We start from the raw sequence: 20,010 nt of genomic DNA on the forward strand, positions 1-20,010 counted from the left end.
AGAGCGATGTCCAGAACTGAGTGCAATATTCTACCTGAATCCAAACCAATGTTTCTGACAGGTTGAACACAACCTCCTTGTTCTTGGACTATATGCTGCTGTTTTAAAGCCTACAATACCACATCTGTTATTAACTACCCTTGAAACCTGTCTTGTCATGCACATATATGTCAAGATCCCTTTATTCCTGCACTCTGTTTACACTTGTATCCTTTATGCCATCTCTCCACACCCTTTCTCTAAAGTGCATCACCCCTCATTTCTCTGCATTGTACTTCATTTGCCACTTGTCTCCACATACTGTCCATGTCCATTTGATGTCCTCCACTGGCCATTTCAGTTCGCAATTCTTTCAAGCTGTATATCATCCACCACTTCTGCCCTGTGCGTTAGGTCATTTAATGTGTGTCAGGAATAGTGAGGATCCGAAAACTGAACCTTGCAGGATTCCTTGGCAAACTTTCTCCATGCCAAGGAGAGATCCATGATCTGTGTTTCCTATCACGTAGCCAATGTTGTGTCCATTTGCTCCTGTCCCTTCTATTTCCAGGAATTATAATTTTGCTCACAAGATTTTGTATGGCACTGTATTAAATGTCTTTTTGAAGTCCATGTAAATCTCATCAGTCCTCACTGCAACCCCATCAAACTCTTGCGCAAGTGAGTTAAATGTGATTTGCACTTGAAAAACCCATATTGGCTTTCTTTAATTAATCCAAACATTTGCACATGACTTCTAATTTTGTTATCGAAGAGCATTTCAAGAAGATTTTCTGCCATTGAGGTCATACTGACTGGTCTATACTTGCTAGGTGTGACTGACATCCCCTCTTTTCATCAAGGGTGTAATCTTTATAATTCACCACTCCTTTGACACTAGCCCTACGTCTAACGAAGACTAGAACATTATGGCAATTGCCTCTGCAAATTCCACTGGGCCTCCTCCAATGCAAAATCCTGGCCCTCCACCAAGGACATGCAAGTCCTGGGCCGCCTCCAACACCTAATCCTTGCTCCTGTATGCCTGGAGGAAGAACGCCTCATCTCCTACCTCAGGACCCTCCAACCACACAGCATCAATGTCAATTTTACCAGTTTCCTCATCTCCCCTCCTCCCACCTTGTTGCAGATCCAACCCTCCTGAGGAGTGTAGAGCAAGTGATGTGACATCTGATGTGGATCTGTTGGTCCGATAGGCAATTTGGAGTGGGTCAAGAGTAGTGGGGAGCTTGGAGTTGAATAATGCCATGACCAGCCTTTTAACGCACTTTATGACCACGAAGTTAGGGCTACTGGGCGGTCGTAATTGAGACATGCTGCATGAGCCTTCTCGGGCACAGGGATGATGTTGGCCCTCCTGAAACAGGCAGGGACAGTGGCCTGCTGCAGGGAGAGGTTGAAGATGTCCGAGAAGGCCTCTGCCCGTTGATTTGCGCATGCTCTGAGTGCACGGCCTGGTACTCCGTCTGGTCCCATCGCTTTCCTTTGAGTCACACGAAGGCAAACTGATCTGACCTCTGATGCAGTGACTGTTGGGATAGGTTCGTCAGGACTTCTTGGAATAGGTGTTACCTCTCCGCCAAAATACTGCTCAAGCGAGCGTAGAAGGCGTTGAGATGATCAGGGAGGGATCGTGTGTTATCTTGCAGTGTCTCGTTTTAGAACCTGTGATGTCATTCTGACCTTACCATAGTCGCCGGGTGTCTGTCTGGGTGTCTAGTTTGGGTCGATATGGGTCCTTGGCTGTCTTAATGGGTCTGCGAAGGTCATACTTGGATTCCTTATATTTGAGTGGGTCTCCTGATCTGAAGGCCTCATGCCTGGTTTTTAGCAGGTTCTGTATGTCCTGACTCATCCAGGGTTTCCTGTTGGGTAACACCCGGACTGACTTCCTCAGTATGCAGTCCTCCAAATACTTGGTGATAAAGTCTGTGACAGTGGCGGCGTAGTCGTCCAAGGCACCTGCAGACTGTTTGAACTTGGCCCAATCAGCCGATTCCAGACAGTACCGGAGCTGATCCTCTGCAGCCTCCGACCAGCACTGGATCTGTATCAGCGAGGGAGGGTCTGTAAGCCAGGAGAAGCAGCATGGCATTCTGGTCAGAGGGCGGGGATGGAGCGGTAAGCATCTTTCACAGTGGTGTAGCAGTGGCCTAACATGTTCTGGCCCCTGGTGGAGCAGGTAATGTTCTGGTGGTACTTGAGCAACACCTTCCTTAGATTGGCTTGATTGAAGTCACCAGTTACAATAAACAGGGCCTCGGGATGTTCCATCTTTAGGGTGTTAGAGGTGAAGTTCAGCACATCCAGAGCTTCCTCAACCTTTGCTTGTGATGGTGTGTACACAGCGGTTAGTATAGCAGTGGTAAATTCCCGTGGTAGATAGAAGGGGCGACATTTGATGGTGAAGAATACAAGGTTTGGGGAGCAGTGGTTGCCCAGGGTTGCAATGTCCATGCACCACAAGTTGTTGATTAAAAACCAAACCTCTCCACCCTTTGTCTTACCTATGCAGCCCATACAATGAATAGAAAAACCATCAGCCTGATATGCGCAGTCAGGAATGGATGGGTTATAAGAGGAAGCTGGAGAGGCTGGGACTTTTGTCACTGGAGTGTAGGAGGCTGAGGGGTGACCTTGTAGAGGTTTATAAAATCATGAGGGGTATAGATCAGGTGAATGGCAGGTATTTTTTCCCTAAGTTGGGGGAGTTCAAACCTAGGGGGAATATTTTTAAGGTGAGAGGAGAAAGATTTAAAAAGGAGACAAGAGGCACCTTTCTTACACAGAGAGTGATTGGTATGTGGAATGAACTGCCAGAGGAAGAGGTCGATGCAGGTACAGTTGCAACATTGAAAAGATATTTGGTCAGTTACATGAATCGAAGGATATGGACCAAAAGCAGGCAGGTGGGCCTAGTTTGGTTTGGGAACATGATCGGCACAGACTAGTTGGACTGAAGGGTCTGTTTCCGTGCTGTATGACTCTCTGACTATTAATTTTAAAGCTTTTCGAGTGTCTGAAGTCTTATCTTTTTTTTAACCATGACCTGGTGTTAGTAAGGGCAATGACCCCTGCCTCCCTGTGCAAATCACCCATCCTGTTCTTGCTTTTACAAAAATTTTATATGCCTGTCGAAAATATTGGGATTCCTTTCTATTTTAGCTGCCAGTCTCTTCTCATCCTTGATCTTTGCTTCTCTTATTTGCTTTTTCACCTGAAAGTTTCTATTTTGTTTCAAAGTTCTTGATTATATTGTCCACCTGACATAAGCACACCTTTGTGTTCGATGTTACTCTCTATCTCTTTTTCAATCCAGGAAGTTTTGAATTTGTTCCTCTACCCATTCCTCTCATGGCAATGTACCTGCACTATGTTTGAAACAAGGTAAAAACAATGACTGCAGATGCTGGAAACCAGATTCTGGATCAGTGGTGCTGGAAGAGCACAGCAATTCAGGCAGCATCCGAGGACAGGCAAAATCGACATTTCGGGTCTACTTCATCAGGAATTGCTGTGCTCTTCCAGCACCACTGATCCAGAATCTATGTTTGAAACATCTCTGCTTTAAAGGGAGCCCTTTGGTCAGTTACCATTTTGCTGCCACCCTTTGGTTTTACGTCGTTCAGCCCAAGTCTATTCTATTCCACAGAGTCAGTGTTTATTCAGGTTGAGGGTCACTCATTATCTAACTGTACAGAGCCAGTGTTTGTTCAGAAGGGTAAGGGTCACTCACTGTGTAACTGTACAGAGCCAGTGTTTGTTCAGAAGGGTAAGGGTCACTCACTGTGTAACTGTACAGAGTCAGTGTTTATTCAGCAGGGTAAGGGTCACTCCCTGTGTAACTGTAGTTTATTCAGCAGGGTAAGGGTCACTCACTGTGTAACTGTACAGAGTCAGTGTTTATTCAGCAGGGCAAGGGTCATTCACTATGTAACCGTGCAGTCAATGTTTATTCAGCAGGGTAAGGGTTACTCACTGTGTAACTGTACAGAGTCAATGTTTATTCAGCAGGTTAAAGGTCATGCATTGTGTAATTGTACAGAGTCGGTTTTTATTCAGGATGAGAGTCACAGTGTAACTGTACATAGCAGCGCTCCGAAATCTTCTACTCTCAAATAAACCTGTTGGACTGTAACCTGGTGTTGTGTGATTTTTAACTTTTTCTGCCCCAGTCCAACACCAGCTCCTCCACATCTTGTGCAGGGCAGTGTCTCACCAGCAATAGTTTGATAACTGTGCCAATAATTTTTTTTTTGCGATGTTGGTTGAGGGGTAAATATGGCCTGCAGTGTAATCTCCTTTCCTTTGAAATGAATATTTTTGCATCCACCCTGTGTGGGAAGGCAGGTAATCAGGTTGACATTGTCTCTGTAATCTGGGGTGTCTGACAGTGCAGCACATCTTCCACAGTGCACTGTAGCCCTGGGGCAGTGCTGAATCACTGTGCTCTGTCACTGGAGCGGGGATTGACCCTATGACCTTAGGCACAAAAATAAACCTTTCCGAACGTCTTTCCATTTGATACTTTCACAGTTCCTGTGGGCTGAGGTTGTATACGATTTATGAGTTTGGGTGATGTATGGCGATGTAGTTGTGACTGGTGAACAGCCGCTGAGGATCTAACAGAGTGACAGGCTGCAAGAGTGTTCCCTTTTCCTTGCCCCATGGACTCTTGCTGTGTAAGGCCATTTACGCTGCCGACTCCCATGGGACCGACCTCTGGAAGTTTCAGTGTATGCTTCCTAAAACAGTGCTGTTTGGTCAAATGGGAGCACAGTGGCTGCTGCCTCACAGCGCCAGGGACTCGGGTTCGATTCCGCGCTGGGGTGACTGTCTATCTGTGTGGCGTTTGCATGTCTGCGTGGGCTTCCTCTGGGTTTTGTCCCACAGTACAAAGATGTGCAGGTTAGGTAGATTGGCCACGGAAAATGCAGGGGTTCGGGGATACGGTAATGGGGTGGGTCTAGGTAGGGTGCTGTTTGGAGGATCAGTGTGCACTTGATGGGCTGAATGGCCTGCTTCCATACTGCAGGGAGTCTGTGAAATAGCCTTTCCTTCCACACCTCCTTTGAAGAAGTTTGAATCGGGATGGACAGCAGAGAGTCACCTGGACATATTTAATGCCACACAATATATTTTACTGGAATCCTACCCTCTGCTTCCCTGGAAATGAAGTTTTAATCTGGAAGTTCAGGGGCAGCAGTACCTGATCGCAATGTGTAGACCCTGCCATTTCTTGGTGATCCCTGGCAACTTTCTTTCAGTTTGGATGTGGGTGACACTGGCTGAGTCCTATTGATTGCCCATCCCTAATTGTCCTGGACAAGGGCATTGCTTGTTCTCTTGCTCAATCAGTGGTAAACAAGGATGTCAGAGGTAATTTCTTTACTCAGAGAATAGTGTTTATTCAGGGTGAGGGTCACTCACTGTGTAACTGTACAGAGTCAATAGTAAATAGTGGAATGCACTGCCAACAACAGTCATAGACTTGCCACCTTTAAGGACATTTACATGGTCATTGGTTAAACATATGGATGAAAATGGAATAGTGTAGGATAGATGGGCTTCAGATTGGTTCCGCAGGTCAGCACAACATTGAGGGCTGAAGGGTCTGTACTGCGCTGTAATGTTCTATGTTGTAAACCGTGACTTTGAGGGCACAGGGAGGGGGTAGTGGCGTGGGTTTCACTGAACGGTGGTAGAGCAAGAAACAGTAAATTAAGGCTAAGAACTGAAGATCTGAAACAAAACCCAGCACGTGCTGGCGAGACTCAGCAGGTCTGGCAATACCTGTGGAGAGAGAAACAGAGTCAACGTTCCAGTGACTCTTCATTAGCACTCAGAGATAACTCTGCTTTCTCTCCACAGTTGCAGCCAGACCTGCTGAGTTTCCGTGTTTGTTTGTGACAGCAGGAGACCGTACTGCTCACTGTACCTCTCTTCCTCTCCTCTGACCAGTTCTCATCGAATCCCTACAGTGTGGAAGCAGGCCATTCGGCCCATCGAGTTCACAGCCACCCTCCAGAGAGTGACCTACCCCCTTCCTGTAATGCTGCATTTCCTGTGGCTAACCCACCTAAACTGCACATCTTTGGACTGTGGGAGGAAACCGGAGCACCCGGGGGAAACCCACACAGACACTGGGAGAATGTGCAAACTCCACACAGTCAGTCGCCTAAGGGTGGAGTCAAACCCGGGTCCTTGCGCTGTAAGGCAGCATGCTAACCACTGAGTTGGCTTAATGTGCCTGATGTATTTTAATATGCCTGTGTTTTTGTTCAACTCTTGGCTGCCCACTGCTAGCTCTGTGATGTTCCTGGAATAAATAACGAGAAACTGTACCCAGTGGCAGGAGCGTTCATAACTGGAAGGTACAAATTTTAGATAAATTGGCAAAAGAACTAGACAGAAGAATTTCTTTGTAGACAGTGAGCTGTTATGAGCTGGTTGGCACGTGTTGCTTGATGGGACAGTGGAAGAAGATTTGGATAAATGTGAGAGAAAGGATATTTGTGGAGCTTTGGCATAGAGCAGAGGGAGATGGGAATGAAAGATTCACTCTTATGAAAGAGCCAGGAGAGGCATGATGGAATGAATGGCCTCTTTCTGTACAATAACATTCTCTACTTCTTGCCAACCCTTTTGTATCAAGGTCACTCGCCCCCAGTAAAGCGCCCTCATTTCTTAGCTTCTTAAACCACAGTGTTTTTGAGGTTGATACAGTGTGGGCGTCAGGCTGTCTGCAAGGCTCTCTTTTTCTGCTCTTTTGACTGAAGTTGGCAGTTTTTCACAGCACCTTTCGCCCTTTTCTTCCATTGTAACCTCTCGTCCTTTTTTTAACATTCTACCCCATCATGCAGTTTGCATTCCTGCCCAGAATCATGTCTCCCACCCCTCCCCAAGGCCATGGGAGGCTCAGTGGTTAGCACTGCTGCCTCATAGTGCCAGGGACCTGGGTTCACTTCTAGCCTCGGGCGACTGTGTGGAGTTTGCACGTTCTCCCCGTGTCTGCGTGGGTTTCCTCCAGGTGCTCTGGTTTTCTCCCACAGTCCAAAGATGTGCAGGTTAGGATGGATCGGCCATGGGAAATTGCTGATAGTGTTCAGGGATGTGTAGGTTGGGTGGCCATGATGCGGAGGTGTTGGTGTTGGACTGGATTGAAAAAAGTTAAAAATCACAAAATTCCAGGTTATAGTCCAACAGGTTTATTTGGAGGTACAAGCTACTTGACGAAGGAGCAGTGCTCAAAAAGCTTGTACTTCCAAATACACCTGTTGGACTATAACCTGGTGTTGAAGAATGTGTTGCTGGAAAAGCACGGCAGGTCAGGCAGCATCCGAGGGAGCAGGAGAATCGATGTTTCGAGCATGAGCTCTTCATCAGGAACCTGGTGCTGTGTGATTTTCAACTTGAGCTTGGTGGATTAGCCATGGCAAATGTGGGCTTACAGGGATAGGGTGAGGTGGTCTTCAGAGGGTTGATGCAGGCTTGATGGGCCAAGTGACCTCTTTCTGCTCTGTTAGGATTCTATGAACCCCCAACGTCTTGCATTTCATGGGCATCGCGCTTGCCTGTTGGATGCACGTTCACAGGTTTGAGCCTCACTTTTGAGCGCAAATCAATCCCGGAGGCAAATGGAATATAGGCCTTTATTTCTAAGGGAATGGAATATAAAATTAGAGAGCCGATGCTAAAACTATACACTGTCGGACTGAGGCTGGAATACTGTGAATGGTGTTGGGCTCCATACTCTAAAGGAAGGTACACTGGCATTGGATGTAATCCAGAGAAAGTTTACAAGATGATCCTAGGTGTGGAGGGACTGCCTTATGAGGGGAGGCTGAGTAGGTTGGGCCTGTCCACGTTGGAGTTTAGCGAATGAGAGGTGACCATACAGCCACTGTTGGAATATTGCGTGAATTCCGGTCTCCTTCCTATCAGAAAGGTGTTGTGAAACCTGAAAGGGTTCAGAGAAGATTTACAAGGATGTTGCCAGGGTTGGAGGATTTGAGCGATAGGGAGAGGCTAAACAGACTGGGGCTGTTTTCCCTGGAGTGTCGGAGGCTGAGGGGTGACCTTACAGAGGTTTATAAAATCACGAGGGCCATGGATAGGGTAAATAGACAAAGTCTCTTCCCTGGGGTGGGGGAGTCCAGAACTAGAGGGCATAGGTTTAGGGTGAGAGGGGAAAGATATGAAAGAGACCTAAGGGGCAATGTTTTCACGCAGAGGGTGGTACGTGTATGGAATGAGCTGCCAGAGGATGTGATGGAGGCCGATACAATTGCAACATTTAAGAGGCATTTGGATGGGTATATGAATAGGAAGGGTTGGGAGGGATATGGGCCAGGTGTTGGCAGGTGGGACTAGATTGGGTTGGGATATCTGGTCGGCATGGACGGGTTGGGCCAAAGGGTCTGTTTCCATGCTGTACATCTCTATGATTCTATCAATGTAGAAGATTCTTAGGGGACCTGACAGGACAGATATGGAGAGGTTGTTTCCCCTTGTGGGAGAGTCTAGGATCAAAGGGCATCATCTCAGAGTAAAGGGGCTCACATTTAAGACAGAGATAAAGGGAAATTTCTTGGTAAATCTATGGGGTTCTTGACCAAAGAAGGCTGGGTCAGTAAGTTTGTCTAAGGCTGTATTGACTGACACCACATCCACAAACATCCAATCCCTCCCTCAACTGCGCTCAATAGCAGCAGTGTGTACCATCTATAAGATGCACTGAAGCAATTCACCAAAAATCCTCAGACAGCATCTTCCAAGCCCATGACCACTTCCATCTAGAAGGACAAGGACAACAGATGCATGGGAATTGCAAGTTCCCCTCTAAGCCATTCACCATAGTGTCGCTGAGTCAAAACGTCTGGAATTCCCTTCCTCAGGGCATTGTGGGTCTACCTAGAACACATGAACTACAGTGGGTCAAGAAGGCAGCTCATCCCCACCCTCTCAAGGGCAATTAGGGACGGCCAATTGACGCTGTCCAGCCAGCAAAGCCCACATCCCATGGGAAAATTAATAAGAACTAAATCAGTGCAAGCATCAAGGATATTGGGCAGGGAAGTGAGGTTGAGGATGATCAGGTCAGCCATAATCACCTTGAATGGCAGAGCAGACTCGATGGGCTGAATGACCTACTTCGGCTCCTCTGCCTAATGATCTTAGTGTAGCCTGGAGAAACACTGCCCAGCCAGCTGGCAATGTGAACCTGATGCACTCCAGCTGGTTACAAAAAAGACCCAATAATTCAGAGGTAAGGCAGGAAAGGATCCCCCCCCCCTCTTCCCCTCAGCCCCTGCCATGTACTCAAGCAACATCTATCTCTCAACCATAACATTGCTTAAAAATCCCAGCTGCTGTCAGTATCACCACCCTCTTGGGTGGGTGCTGACTGCAAGCAAATTGGGTTGCTGACTCTTCCTGTATTACAACAGTGACTGCACTTCATAGAGTGAGGGTCAAGTGCACTGTGACCTCTTGGGCTTTTAGAAGGGTGGCGCAGTGGCTCAGTGGTTAGCACTGTTGCCTCACAGTGCCAGGGGACTCTCGTTCAATGCCCCCCTTGGGCAACTGTCTGTTTGGAGTCTGTATGTTCTCCCCGTGTCTGCGTGGGTGTCCTCCGGGCACTCCGGTTTCGTCCCACAGTCCAGAGAAGTGCAGGTTAGGTGGATTGGCCGTGTTAAATTACCCATAGAGTTCAGGGATGTGTCGGTTAGCTGTATTAGTCAGGGGTAAATGTAGAGTAATGGGGTAGGGAAATGGGTTTGGGTGGGATACTCTTCAGAGGATTGGTGTGGACTTGTTGGGCCGAAGGGCCTGTTTCCACACTTTAGGGATTCTATGGATTCCAAATAACATAAATGCCAGCTAGGTCCTCCTGCCCTCAGCACTCCTGCAGGCAAACAAGTGATATATAAAATACAAAAATAAAATAAAAATGAAATGGCCTCACAGTGCCAGGGACCCGGGTTCAATTCCAGCCTTGGGCGACCCTTTGTGTAGAGTTTGCACATTATCCCCGTGTCTGTGTGGGTTTCCTCCCATAGTCCAAAGATGTGCAGGTTAGGGTGGATCGGCCAGGAGAAATATCCCAGAGTGACCAGGGGTGTGTAGGCTAGGTGAATTAGCCGTGGAGAATGCAGGGTTACAGGGGGAAGTCGGTCTGGATGGCATGCTGTCCGGAGGGTTGGTGCAGACACGATGGGCTGAATGGGCCTCTTTCTGCACTGTAGGGATTTTAAGCTTCTGGACTTGTAAAAGAAAATCCTTTTACTAGCAGTTCACTTAAAAAGGTTGGAGGTTACTGGAAAAATTTGCTGCTGATTTATTGCTTGACTTTGGTCTGGGGAAGAAAATTGGACAAATCAAAGAGAGATGTGGCGATTGCAGATTAACGAGTCTCCTTCATCATTCTGGGAGTTGCTGCCTGGTTTCAGTCCTATATATATCTCCAGAAGGCAGTCCCTTCCTTCTGTATTGAAGCAGCTCCGAAACCGCGAGCTGGCTTCAATTCACAAATTGTTTGTGTGCGCCGTTGTACGTTTGGGTGTCACGAGGGTGAGAATTGAGGGCACTTTTGTGACTTCTCTTCACTGTGAGTCACAGCTCCCACACCTACCCGGGTTCACCGCCGCGCTGTCAGCCTGTTGATAACATTCCGCCAGCACTGTAAGTAAAAGCACAATTTTCTCCGACTTAAACCTCTGTACCTTTGGCTCAAAAAAAAGGCTTTAACAATTTCCATCCCGTTTTAATATGTATGTTAGTTTCCCCGGCAGCTTCTGCCTCTCTTCGATGAGTTTTATGAGTGAGTTTCCTGATGTTTTCTTTAAAATCTTCATGGACTCTTCCAGCACAGAAAGAGGCCATTCAGCCTACTATAGTCTGACAGTCTGCTGACAGTGTCATCCCAATCAGTCCAATAACCCTCACTCTTACCCCCCCCCCCCAGTGCTCTGCAGTTCTTTCCTGTCCAAGTACTTTATTCCACCTCCCCTTTGCATGTTGCAACTGGATGTGCTTTCAAGCTGCATATCCCAGATTGTAATTTGTTGATTCACAAATATTTACCTCCTCTCTCCATATTGTCAGTCTGTAGCCCCTCTCAGGGCCTCAGCACTTTCAGAAGAATTAATTATTGTTCAAGCGGGAGGCAATGGCGTAGTCATATTGTCACGAGATTATTAATCCAGAGACCCCAGTAATGTTCTGCTGGTCCGGTGCGAATCCTGGGTGGACTTTGAATTCAGCAAGAGAATCTGGAATTCAGAGTCTAATAACAGCTGTTGTCAATTGCCATGAAACCCATCTGGATCATTAATGTCCTTTTGGGGAAGGAAGCTGCCATCCTTACCTGGTCTGGTCAATATGTAACTCCAGACCCACTGCAATGTGGTTGACTCTTAACTGCCCTCTGGGCAATTAGGAATGGGCGATACATGCTGACTTAGCTGGAGATGCCTACATCCCATGAAGAAAAGAAAAATAAAGTTACTGTTGTACTGGAGTGAGTGAGTGAGTGTGTGTGTGTGTGTGACAAATGTTAATGACTGTTTTTTTCGATGTTGTTGGTTGAAGTGTAAACAGTGGCTGAGGATATTTCCTGGATGATTTCTTCAAATGTGGCAGGGCGAATTGACAGCTCACACAAGAGGCAGCTCCCCCCGGCCATGTCACACTCCCGCAGTGCTCCATTGGCTGCGTTAGCCTAGCATTTTATAATCGGCTCTGTGGAGTGGAAACTGACCCCCCATGACCTTCCCTGACTTAGAAATGAGATATCCACCCACAATGAGTCATGTCTCAAATCCTGTGAGGCATAGTGAGATGAGAGCCAGCAATGGGAGTTGGCTGCCCAGGATGGGGACACTTGGATTTAAAAAGGACAATTAATGTGTTCCCTCTCAAGTGCTGAACATCGATTGGTTCGTTGCCAGAGAAGTGACCTGTGTCAGGGAGCAGAAGTTGGGGCTGAGGAGATGTCACTGAAGCCCCCGGTTTGAATAAGGTCACGTTTCACAAATGCAGCAGTTCCTTTTGACCTGGCAATGCCAAGGACCGTAAGCACGCTGTGAGTCACTGTCTTCAGGATGAATGTGTTTATGTTTAAACTCGAACTTCCTTCCTGTGCTTGCCAGCTGGGTTAGGCAGGCAGGATTGAAGTGAGACTTGGAAAGTGAATTAGGAGTCTTTGGGATGATCTCAGATTTCAAAGCTCAGTGCACTGGGTTGTTGGGAATCTCAAACCCTCTGCAGGTTGGCAATAGGACGAGGCAAAACCCAGAGCTGTTCTTCCATGTTGAGTCTCGGAGGTGTTCAGGGCAGGCTTAATGGGAGTTAAGTGTTGCGTTCTGGCCTTTCAGCTAGACGATGATGAGAATCGCAACACAGTCTCCTGTCTTATGGCCCCTCTTTGGGAATGCTAGCGAATTGCTGCTCTGTTGATTTATGACTCTGTGCTCTTGTTGTAATATGTTGCAAATTATTCTTTGCGGTGAACAGGCACAGTTCCCTCTACTTTAACGTTCAGGACCACAAGGCTCCTGGTTCATCCTTCTTCTGGGGACTGATCTGTCCAGTCTGGGATTGCTGGTAACCTCTTGCTCTGTCTTTGACGGTCCCCAAGTCCAGTTTCAGTTGAGAATGAGTGAGTGAAGCCAATTGGAGAGTCTGTCAACGAGAGGTCCTCCGAAATGTGTTCGGAAGAATCTGGGTCACTTGTGGGTCCCTGAGGCTGTGTTAGAGAAATATGATGTGCCAACCAGAAATCCATGGATAATTGGAGCTCATTCTGGGGAAGGTGGGACCTCTGCAAACAGGATGATCTTCACCTGAACCAGCAGGTTGCCAATGTCCTCGGGGGGGAGTTTGCTAATGCTCTTTGGAGGGGGGAGCGGTTTAAACTAATGCAGCGGGGGGGGGGGGTGGAATGGGAACATGAATTGTAGTTCCACTGTAGAGGAGTTTGAGGGTAGTGCGGTGCCTGTTCACCGCAAAGAATAATTTGCAACATATTACAACAAGAGCACAGGGTTATAAATCAACAGAGCAGCAATTCGCTAGCATTCCCAAAGAGGGGCCATAAGACAGGAGACTGTGTTGCGATTCCTCATCATTGTCTAGCTGAAAGGCCAGAACGCAACACTTAACTCCCATTAAGCCCGCCCGGAACACCCCCGAGATAGGTTCACAAGGTCACGAGAGGGCACCGGCAATCAGGATGTTGGGTTTTGAAATGTGTCTACTTCAATGCCAGGAACATCCAGAACAAGGTGGGTGAACTTGTAGCATGGGTTAGTACCTAGGATTTCGATATTGTGGCCATTTCAGAGAAATGACTAGAGGAGGGACAGGAATGGTTATTGCAGATTCCGGGATTTGATGTTTCAGCAAGAACAGAGAAGATGGTAAAAGAGGAAGGATGTGGCATTGTTAATCAAAGGTAGTATTACAGCAGCTGAGATAATGTTTGAGGACTGATCCACTGAGGTAGTTTGGGCTGAGATTAAAAACAGGAAAGGAGAGGTCACCCTGTTGGGAGTTTTCTATAGGCCTCCGATTAGTTCCAGGGATGTAGAGAAAAGGATAGCAAAGATGATTCTTGATAGGAGCGAGAATAACAGGGTGGTTGTTATAGGGGACTTTAACTTCCCCAGTATTAACTGGGAATACTATAGTTCAAATAGTTTAGATGGGTCAGTTTTTGTTCAATGTGTGTGGGAGGGTTTTCTGACACAGTACGTAGACAGGCCAACAAGGGGCAAGGCCATATTGGATTTGGTACTGGAGAATGAACCCGGCTCGGTGTTAGATTTAGAGGTAGGTGAGCACTTTGGCGACAGTGACCACAATTCAATTATGTTTACAATGGCAATTGGTAAAGATAGGTATGTACCGCAGGGGAAGAGATATAACTGGGGGAAAGGCAATTATGATGCGATTAGGCAAGATTTAGATTGCATAGGATGGGGAAGGAAACTGCAGGGGATGGACACACTTGAAATGTGGAGCTTATTTAAGGAACTGCTACTGCGGGTTTGTGATAAGTATACACCAGTCAGGCAGGGAGGTAGTTGTTGAGAGAGGGAGCCATGGTTTACTAAAGAAGGTGAGGCTCTTGTCAAGAGGAAGAGGAAGACTTATGTGAGGATGAGGCATGAAAGCTCAGTTAGGGGGCTTGAGAGTTATAAGTTAAAAGATATAAAGGGAGGGCTAAGAAGAGCCAGGAGGGGACAAGAGAAGTTATTGGCAGATAGGATCAAGGAGAACCCTAAGGCCTTCTATAGGTACATCAGGAATAGGAGAATGACTAGAGTAAGATTAGGGCCGATCAAAGACAGTAATGGAAAATTGTGTGTGAAATCTAAGGACATAGGGGAAGCACTTAGTGAATACTTTTCATCAGTATTCACATTGGAAAAGGGCAAGTTAGTGAGAATATGGAGATATAGGCTACTAAATTAGATGGGATTGTGGTTGACAAAGAGGAGGTTTTAGCAATTTTGCAAGATCTGAAAATAGATAAGACCCCTGGGTCGGATGGGATGGGAAGACAGCGAGGAGATTGCCGAGCCTTCGGTTTCGATCTTTATACCATTATTGTCGACAGGAGTAGTGCCAGAAGACTGGAGGATAACAAATGTTGTCCCCTTGTTTAAGTAGGGGAGTCGGGACAACCCTGGTAATTATAGACCAGTGAGTCTTACTTCGGTTGTGGGTAAGGCGTTGGAAAAGGTTATAAGAGATAGGATTTATAATCATCTGGAAAGGAATAATTTGATTAGGGATAGTCAACACAGTTTTGTGAAGGGTAGGTTGTGTCTCACTAACCTTATAGAGTTCTTCAAGAAAGTGACAAAACAAGTGGATGAGGGTAAAGTGGTTGATGCGGTGTATATGGACTTCTGTAAGGCATTTGATAAGGTACCACATAGTAGGCTATTGCACAAAATACAGAGTTTTGGGATCGAAGGTGATTTAGCGGTTTGGATCAGAAATTGGCGAGCTGAAAGAAGACAGAGAGTGGTGGTTGATGGGAAATGTTCATCCTGGAGCTCAGTTACCAATGGTGTGCCACAAGGATCTGTTTTGGGGCCACTGCTGTCATTTTTATAAATGATCTGGATGTGGGCATAGAAGGATGGGTTAAGAAACTTGCAGATGACACTAAGGTAGGCAGAGTTGTGGATAGTGCCGAAGGATATTGTGGGTTACAGAGGGACGTAGATAAGATGCAGAGCTAGGCTAAGAGGTGGAAAATGGAGTTTAGTGCAGAAAAGTGTGAGGTAGTTCACTTCGGAAGAAGTAACAGGAATGCAGAGTACTGGGCTAATGGTAAAATTCTTGGCAGTGTAGATGAATAGAGAGATCTCTGTGTCCAGGTTCATAAATCCCTGAAAGTTGCCACCCAGGTTGATAGGGTTGTTAAGAAGGCATATGGTATGGTGGTGTTTATTGGTAGGGGGATTGAGATTCAGAGCCATGAGGTCATGCTTCAGTGTACAAGACACTGGTCAGGCTGCACCTGGAGTATTGCATGTAGTTCTGGAAGGATGTGGAAGCTTTGGAAAGGGTTCAGAGGATATTTACTAGGATGTTGCCTGGTATGGAAGGATGGTTTCATGAAGAAAGGCTGAGGGAACTGAGGTTGTTTTGGTTGGAGAGAAGAAGGTTGAGAAGTGACTGAATTGAGACGTATAAGATAGTCAGAGAGTTAGGAGAAAGTGAGGACTGCAGATGCTGGAGATCAGAGCTGAAAAATGTGTTGCTGGAAAAGCGCAGCAGGTCAGGCAGTATCCAAGGAGCAGGAGAATCGACGTTTCGGGCATAAGCCCTTCTTCAGTCAAAGAGTTAGATAGGGTGGGCAGTGAGAGTTTTTTTCCCTCAGATGGTGAAGACTAATGTGAGGGGACATAGCTTTAAATTGAGTGGTGATAGATTTAGGACAGATATCAGGGTAGTTCTTTACTCAGAGTAGTAGGGGCATGGAACGGCCTGCCTGCAACAGGAGTAGACTTGCCGATGTAAAGGGCATTTAAATGGGGATTGGACATACATGTGGATAGTAATAGAAAGGTGTAATTTAGATGAGTATCAGATTATTTTCACAGGTCGGCATAACATTGAGGGCCGAAGGGCCTGTATTGCGCTGTAATGTTCTATGTTCTATGTTCCTTAGGGGCTGTCACTGGTGGATGGATAATGGAAAGGGTGCTGGGTATTTCTCTGTAATTCATTTGAGGGCATTTCTGGCTGGACTAGCTGGACCACTGTTCCTAATTGCCCCTTGAGAAGGTGGTGGTGAGCTTCAGTCTCGAACCGCTGCAGTCTTTGGATGCATGTTGACCCCCACGGTCATTTGGGAGGGAGTTCCTGGCTTTTGACCCAGTGACAGTGAAGGAACGGTGATACATTTCCAGTTCAGGATGGTGAGTGGATTTTCCAGGTGGTGATACCCGCAAATATCTGCTGCCTTGTCCTTCTAGATGATAGAGATAATGGGTTTGCCAAGTGTCTAAACCTGGAGGTGCATGTTTGAGGTGAGGAGGAAGTGGTTTCAAGGGGATCTGAGGAAACGTCCTTTCAGCCAGAGGGTGGTAAAATTCTGGACCGTGCTGCCTGAGGGTGTGGTGGGGACAGGTACACTCACAGCATTTAAGTATTATCTTCTTGAGCAATTGAAATGTCAGGACGTAGTAGGCTATGGGCCAAGTGTATGTAAATGGTATTTTTGCAGTTTGGTGTTTGTAGTCGGCATAGACATGTTGGACCGAAGGGCCTGTTGCAATGCAGCATGACTCTTTGTTTCTGTATTGTTGTCAAAGGAGCTTTGTCACGTGCAGCAGTGCTTCCTGTAGGTGGTAGATGCTGCTGTCACTGTGTGTCAGTGAGGAAGGAAGTGAATGTTGAATGTGGTTGATCAGGGGGCCGTAAACATGGTTTCGCCCTCAATTGAGATTCTCAAGTGTTGTTGGTGCTGCGCTCATCCAGGCAAGTAGGGAGCATTCTCTCACACTCCTGACCTGGGGGAAATAGGAGGTGAGTTACTCACCACAGAAATCTCCGTCTCTGACCTACCCTTGTAGTCTTTGTATTGGTGTACCTGATACAGTTTAGTTTCTAGTTGGAAAGTGTGGCGCTGGAAAAGCACAGCATGTCAGGCAGCATCCGAGGAGCAGGACGGTCAACATTTCTGATGAAGGGCTTATGCCGAAAACATTGACTCTCCAGCTCCTTGGATGCTGCCTGACTTGCTGTGCTTTTCCAGTGTCACACTTTTCGACTCTGACTCTCCAGCATCTGCAGTCCTCACTTCCTCACAGTTCAGTTTCAGGTCGGTGATAATGCCTAGGGCATTGGGAGTGTCGGTTGGGTGAGAATACCAGTCATTGTTCATTTGCTAAGAGTTTGCCACAAGAAAAATAGATTTGACACACCAGGTTGTGAGGCTTTATATGATCTGTGATTTTAAAACATCCAAAAATCTTTGCTTGGTGGTTCACTTGATTGGTCACCATAATGTAATAATTATAAACCGGATCACTGGCCTTGCTGTTTCTGTGATGCAATGGTTAGCACTCTGAACTTTAAATCCAACGATCTGAGTTCGAATCTCGATAGAACCTCAACTTGCCTTGTCCCGGCACCTGTTTAAGTGGGTAGCACGATGGCACAGTGGTTAACACTGCTGCCTCACAGCACCAGGGACTCTGGTTCAATTACAGCCTCAGGCAACTGTCTGTGTGGAGTTTGCTCATTCTCCCCGTGTCTGCGTGGGTTTCCTCCAGGTGCTCTGGTTTCTCCCACAGTCCACAGATGTGCAGGTCAAGTGGATTGGCCATGTTAAATTGCCCATAGTGTTAGGTGTGCTAATCAGGGGTAAATATAGAATAAGGGAATAGATCTGGGTGGATTACTCTTCGGAGGGTTGGTACAGACATGTTGGGCCAAATGGCCTGTTTCCATACAGTAGGGAATCTAATCTAATCAGTGGCCTAACAATTAACTTACCAGAATTTCCCATACCAGGCTGTGTTTCATCTTATACTGATGTGCACAATGAAATATAGGGTCATACAGCACAGAAACAGGCCCACCATCTCTCTGCTGACCAATAAACAGCAAACTACACTATTCCCATTTATCTGCATGTGGTACAGAGGCTCCTGTGATAATGATAATGGTCCTTTAACAAGGCTATGTTGTCCTTGGTTTGTTTACAGAGAGCTCATAAAAGCAGCGATTCAGAAAAATATGGCTTGGGTGGGTTTTAGGATCAAATTGATTATAGCTAACAGATACTGCGTCAGGCTAAAGGCTTTCAAGACTTAAAAAATACTCTTGTACAATGAAATGGAAATGGCCAGTTCTCCCAGCTCAGCTTTTTTCTGGTTTGGTTTGGCTATTCACTGAAAGCAGGAGGCTGAAAGATCACAGCAAGCCAGGCAGCATCAGGAGGTGGAGAAGTTAATATTTTGGGTATAACCCTTCTTCAGGACTGGGGCTGGGTGTACAGGAAGCTGCAGATAAAAGAGGGTGAAGGTGTGGGGGGGTTGGGTAGCAGGGTGGTGAGATGGGGATAGGTGAAGACAGGCAGAGGGCGCGACCTGGTTGGTAAATGGGAGGAACTGATCCGGTTGGTGGCAAGGAGGAGTGGAAAGGAGGGGGCGAGGCTGGAATGGGAATGGAGGTTATTTGGAGTTGGAGAGCTCAATGTTGAGTTCTCCAGGCTGTAGGCTGCCCAGGTGGGAGGTCAGGTGTTGTTCCTCCATGCTGCCTGGCTTGCTGTGTTCTTCCGGCCTCCTGCTTGTCTACTTTGGCTGTGCACTGAAAGCAGTCAGGCAGTTTGGAGGCTGCTGGTCCAAGAAACAGCTCCATGGAAGAGGGTGTTCCATGCTGCCATCTCCCTTTCTCCTGTAAGACCGTGTGTTTAATTTTACCTTTTGTGCCAAGGGGTGTTTTTGGGGATTGTTGCAAGTATTGGGAGCAGTATCATTAAGTTGGAATAATCTATTGGGTTTTCAGATGGGTTAAGTAATTCAGTACTCTGTTCTCTCTTAATTTGGTTTTCATTCGGTAATCTTGTAAATAAATTCTGTTTTGTTTAAAACTAAGTGGTTTGACTGGCTGCATCCCTCCTGGAATATCTACCTTACACCTGGTTAAAACAACTAACAAAGTTAGGATTGAGGCTACCTTTGTTGAAATATTTTGAGGGGGTCTGGCCTGGTCCATAACACGGCTATGCCCTGGCATTTTCAGTGTTTGTCATGCTGTTTCCTAAATGTTGTGAGAGTACCTGTCTCTGCCACTTTGCATTTTTCGGACATTCTGAGTGAAAAGATGTTCCCTCAGATCTCCTTCAAACTACTAACTGCTCATCTTAAACTTACACTGTCTGGTCTTAGACGCATGAACATCTTTTAACTGGAAGATCTGGAGCATGGATTATAGTCATCAGTCTAATGGCAGAAGTCCTCTTCCTGTGTAGACTATACACAGGTACTGAAGAAAGCTCTACACAAGTCTGCCATCCATCTGCATTGGCACTGAGGGAGGGCACAGTAATGTGAGCTGGCGATTGGGTAAAATATTGCAATTGTGGCTTAACATGTTGGCCTCAGAGCTTGAAGCTTAAACCTAATGTTTGGAGCAGGCAAAAGCAACAATTACTCTTTTGTACAGCCTAGGAGTATTTGAGCGGTATAAGTGTAGGGACGTTTTACTCTGTATCTAACACCATGCCGTCCCTGTCCCGGGAGTGTTTCATGAGGACAGTGTAGAGGGAAATTAACTCTGTACCTAACCCTGTGCAGTCCCTCCCCTGGGAGTGTTTGATGGGGACAGTGTTGGGGGAAGCTTTAAAAGAGTTGAGGGATCTTTACTCTGTATCTAGCCCTGTGCTGTCCCTGTCCTTGAGGGTGAGGGACAGTCTAGAGAAAGTTTTACTCTTGTATGTGCTACTCTAATGCACTTTGTACGGTATGATCTGCATGT

The 20,010-nt window shown here is 46.6% G+C and overlaps 1 protein-coding gene across 2 annotated transcripts in view; it reads left to right on the forward strand.

Moving 5' to 3' along the window:
- The window catches only part of LOC122555426 (nuclear receptor-interacting protein 1-like), a 112,953-nt gene that overhangs the window by 85,440 nt on the left and 7,503 nt on the right, over positions 1-20,010 (forward strand). Inside the window, exon 1 of one of the 2 annotated variants that reach the window (XM_043701418.1) lies at positions 10,568-10,683. The exons of the other annotated variant lie outside the window; for it this stretch is intronic. The gene's annotated coding sequence lies outside the window, so the exon portion shown is untranslated. Of the gene's footprint in view, positions 1-10,567; positions 10,684-20,010 lie in introns of those variants that run through there. 2 annotated transcript variants of the gene reach the window in all.

The sequence above is a fragment of the Chiloscyllium plagiosum genome, chromosome 12 (genome assembly GCF_004010195.1).
Source record: "Chiloscyllium plagiosum isolate BGI_BamShark_2017 chromosome 12, ASM401019v2, whole genome shotgun sequence".
Taxonomy (NCBI): Eukaryota; Metazoa; Chordata; class Chondrichthyes; order Orectolobiformes; family Hemiscylliidae; genus Chiloscyllium; species Chiloscyllium plagiosum.